At 32.5% G+C, this 4943-nt stretch overlaps 1 long non-coding RNA gene across 1 annotated transcript in view; it reads left to right on the top strand.

Moving 5' to 3' along the window:
- Nucleotides 1-676, top strand: part of LOC148045871 (uncharacterized) — a 1921-nt gene extending 1245 nt beyond the window's left edge. Inside the window, exons 2-3 of the long non-coding RNA XR_015696247.1 lie at nt 318-375; nt 614-676. This is a non-coding gene — a long non-coding RNA (uncharacterized LOC148045871). The remainder of the gene's footprint in view (nt 1-317; nt 376-613) is intronic.
- The last annotated feature ends 4267 nt before the right edge of the window (nt 677-4943 follow it).

Genomic DNA, 4943 nt, shown 5'->3' with positions numbered 1-4943 from the left:
AGCAATTACTAAAACAAATCCCATGTGAAAAAGTATTCAAAGCCTTCTTGATTTTAATTGTCAATTTATTTATTCCTGCACATTGTAATATTTATTCATTTTCATATCTCTTTGTTCCCACTGTTGTGCAAACACAATTCCAGCAGCTGTTAACATGTGTAAAATTAACATGTGGGCGGCATACAAATCCATTAAATCTTAATCTTAATCTCTTAATCTTAAATATATATTGTACTCCCTTTCAAATAGCCAACAAAATATTTCTGGTTTTAATTCCATATCTTGCTTTATCATTGCTTCTAACCACTAACTTCTAGCTACTTGGACCGACCTAAGTGGTGTGCAGAAGACTGGCAAACCAATGATGCTTCCTCTGTAAGTAGCTGCCTTTATTGCTGGATGTGCTCTGTGCTGGGTTCATCCTTGAGATAGTAAAGTCTTGCTTTCTGTGTCTGTCCTTTGTGCAGGTTATTGGAGAAAGGTGGTGAGGTGGTGGTGCAGAAGATGCAAAAAGGGACAGTAATTTTCCTTTTCTATTATTTTTTGTGCTTGTTTCATCCTAATGCAGTGCATGCAATTAAAGTCTTGTTTTCTGTATCTCTCCTTTGTGAAGGTTATTGGAGCAAGGTGGTGAGGTGGTGGTGCAGAAGACCAGCAAGGCAGTAATTGTCCCTCTGTAAGTAGCTGTCTTTATTGTTTTGTGTGCTGGTTTCATCCCAATGATAGCAATGAAAGAGTTCATTTCTGTGTCTCTTCTTTGTGCAGCCCATTCAATGAAGTCAGTGATACTGAAGACTGGCAAGAACAGTCATCTTCCTTCTGTAAATAGCTCTTTTATTGTTTTTGTACTCATTTTAATGTTATTATAATTAATGTAGTTCATCCATTGGGGCAAAGAATTCAGTGACATCATCTTGGCCAGTCCCACCCGGTCACAATGGACAGCAAGCCACTCCCACAAAGGAGACCACACCCACAGAGTAGGTTCCAAAATTGTTTGAAACCCTCCACTGGTACTACCCTTATCCTTATCATTCCATTATTACTTGTTATAATTAATATTGGTTAACAAAAAATGTTTTAGTTTATATCCATTTTCTTCTCATCAAACCAACATATATGTGTACCTTATTGCCCTTATCAATTATTTATTTAAGATAACAATCTATAAGTTACTAAATTACTACTTATAAAACTTAGTTAATTTTTTTGTTATCTACTTTCATATATCCAATAACATTGCAACTTTATAACACATTCAAAATAAGAATTAATTAACTAAATTTCTAAAACTTTTTTCCCAAATCATTATTTGCAATTTATATCCAAATTCCTTATGTTAAACTAGTACATATATATCATTAACTACATCTCTTATCATTTCATTATTATTATTGTTGTTGTCAATATTTGTTTACAAAATTATTTACGAAAATCCTTTAATGTTTATATCCAACACATTTGTGTACCTTATTGTCATTATCAATTATTTATTTAACATAACAATCTAAAAGTTACTAAATTGCTACTTACTAATTATATGATTTAGTTAATTTTTTGTTATCTACTGATATATCCAATAACATTTCACCTTTATAACATATTCAAAATAAGGATTAATTAACAAAACTTCTAGGCCTTTTTTTCCAAGTCACTCTTTACAATTTATATCCAAATTCCTTATATTAAACCAGTACATATATATGCCATTAACTATATCACTTATCATTTCATTATTATTGTTATCATTCATATTTGTTAACAAAATCATTTATTACATATCCAGCTTCCCTCACCTCCAGCCAACATGGAAATATACCTTGTTATCATTATCAACTGTTTATTTAACAAAGCAATCTAAAAATTACTAAATTCCTACTTACTAATCATCAAACCTAGCTATTTTTATTATCAATTTTCATATATCAACCTGTGTCCTTCCAGAAGGCATATAGTCTTATTTCTTTTGCCATTTGTGGAGTTAATCTTCTGTTTATTTCCTTGGTAAAAAATTTTTGGACATCTCTCCACACCTTGTTGCTTATTGGATCTCTCAGGTAATCTCAGCGCCCTTTTGCTACTTTAATTAATTTATCTTTGATTATCAATCCTGCTTCTGATAAAAAATTTCTCTTTAAAACCATCATTTTTACTCATTATTCTTCTTTTGTGCCTTGAAATTTGGGGTAGAGCTCTGGTCCATCAAATTCCCTTTTCTATACTCCCATTTTTTCCCTTTCAACCACTTTCACTTCAGAAATCAAATCATTAGTTTTCTTATCTTTGTGTTCATTTTTCTCTTCAGTTTTTGGAGCTCCATCTCCCTCATTTTTTTCTAATATAAACTCTTATCTTCTCAATTCTCCCAGTTACCTCCAATAAATTTTAAATTACATCCCAAATCTTTTGCAAAGTTAAAGTTTCCTCTTCTGAAAATTGATACATGTTTCCAGATTATAAATTACTGCCACTCTAGCTTTCAAGACTTTATATATATGGAGAGAGAGAAAAAAGTTGTGAGCACTTCAATCCACAAAGTGTAATTACAAAAAGAAAAGCATACTAACCAAAACAATCCAATGGAGATCAACTCTGCCGCTTACTTTTTCTGCTTAAGGATTTAATTTAGCATAAAAAAGAAGTTCTTTTGGGCAATCTTTTTCAAAACAGAAAGGATTCACCAGATTATCATACTTTCTCTTTCCATTTCCTTCCGTTCCTTAGCTATCCCATCTTCATCAGCCTAGGCTGCCTTTTGTCGCCGGCTTGAAGGCCTTCTCTTGTATTAATCAAGACTTGCATGGTTCCTGAGATCAGCAGGAACGTGATCTTCCTGTTCACCATTTCTTCGGGACGGTTTAGGTCTGATTGGACCACCCAGTGGTAAAAGTATCGGCGGCAGTCTCAGAGCATCGAGACTGCACGTCTGTACCATTGGGACATTGGCTCCTCCTCAGGAGTCTTCACTTTCTTAACTTAGGAGAGGAGCCATTACAGCCAGACTGGGATCTTCATGTAATTCTGTTGTTTAATTTTGTTCCATGCCACCAATAAAGCATGCCATATATAGTGCCTTTGGAAATATTAATGTGCCGTGTGTTTTCCATACCATAAGAATGCATGCCACCCTGATTGGTTATCATGGCACTCTAGTGTTAATAACCTCTTATTTTGTAACATTATCAATTCCTTAATCCAGGTAATTGTTGCAGCTTGATAATACAGTTCCCAATCTGGCAAACCAAACCCTTCTCTATCTTTTGATTCTTGCAGTAATTTTATTTTAATTCTTGGTTTCTTTCCTTGCCATATAAATTTTGACATTATCTTATTCAGCTTTCCAAAATATTCTTTCGTTAATTTTATAGGGATGTTTTTGAAATAAGAAAAGTATCTTTGGCAGGATGTTCATTTTTATTGCCACTATTCTGCCCATAAAGGAAAGTTGCAAGTTCTTCCATCACTACAGGTCTACCTTTATTTGATTTAATAATTTTGTACAGTTATTCTCATTAATTGTTATGCACCTTGCAGTTAAGTAGACTCCTAAATATTTCACTTTTTTTCCTAATTGAATATCTATTCCTTTAGACAGGTCATCTTTCAGTTTGTTTGTCATGTTTTTGGCTATCATTTTAGTTTTTTCCTTATTTACTTTTAAACCAGCTACTTCACTGTATTCCTCTAATACCTCCATAAACCTCAAGCCGGATTGTAATGGTTCTTCTAGAATAAATACTAAATCATCTGTGAAGGTTTGCAGTTTATAAATTTCTCTTTTAATTTCTATCCTTTGATTTGTGTATATTTCCAAATAATCCTTGTAAGTACTTCCATTGTTAATATAAACAATAATGGCGATAACAGACATCCTTGTCTTGTACCTTTTGAAATTTTGTTTCACTTTGCCATTCACAATTACTCTAGCCTTCTTGCTTGGAATATATTGCGATGAACATGTTTATACATTTGTTGCCAAATTCCATATATTTTAATTGTTGTAACATAAATTTCCATTTAACATTATCAAATGCCTTTTGAGCATCTAGCTTCTCACTATGTTTTTCATAATATTCTAGTATATCTAAAATTGTTCTCATGTTATTCTTTATTTGCCCTTTGGGCAGAAAACCATTTTGATCCACATGCATAAACTCATTCAGGAACCTTTTCAATCATTTAGCTACTATTGATGTAAATATTTTATAATCCGTATTCAGCAAAGAGATAGGTCTATAGTTTTTAATTAAGGTTAGATCAGTGTCCTCTTTTCAAATCAATGTAATATTAGCTTCCATCATGATGCTGGTGTTTTCGCTTCTCTTAGAACTGCATTGTATACCTTTAATAGTATTTGTCCTAGCATATCTTGAAATTATTTGTAAATTTCTGTTGGTAACCCATCAGGACCTGGTGTTTTGTTATTCTTTTGTTTTTTATTGCCTGTATTAGTTCTGACATCTTTATTTTCTCATTTAGCATACTTTTTATTACTGGGACTTTGGGCAAGGCAGCTTTCTCAAAACATTGTAATGCTTTTTCTTCTGTGCAACTATTGTTGTCATTGTATAGATTCTTATAGAACTCCTAAATTATGTTCTTTCTCTCCTCACTTTGATGGCATATATTCCCATCTTCATTTTGTAGTTTAATAATCTACCTTTTCTCTTTTTGCTTCTTCAATTTATAAGTTAATTATCCCCCTAATTTATTTGCATTCTCAAAGAAGTTTTGGTTAGTTCTCTTTATGTGTTGTGCCAAGTCCTCTTTTCAAGGATGTTCAGTTTATCTTTAATTAAGTCCATTTGTTGTTTTATGTTTCTTTTTGAGGTTCCTTTTGTAACTCTCCCTCAAGTCTTCTATATTCCTCTTCTAAGTATTTCTGTCTTTGTTTCTTCTTTTTGTTTTTGTTTGCCATGTATGCTATAACAACTTCCCTTATG

The sequence above is a fragment of the Thamnophis sirtalis genome, unplaced genomic scaffold, assembly GCF_051295495.1.
Source record: "Thamnophis sirtalis isolate CommonGarterSnake01/CBP01778 unplaced genomic scaffold, rThaSir2_p1.2 scaffold_4, whole genome shotgun sequence".
In the NCBI taxonomy this organism is placed as follows: Eukaryota; Metazoa; Chordata; class Lepidosauria; order Squamata; family Natricidae; genus Thamnophis; species Thamnophis sirtalis.
This window is presented reverse-complemented; position numbering and strand designations above follow the sequence as displayed.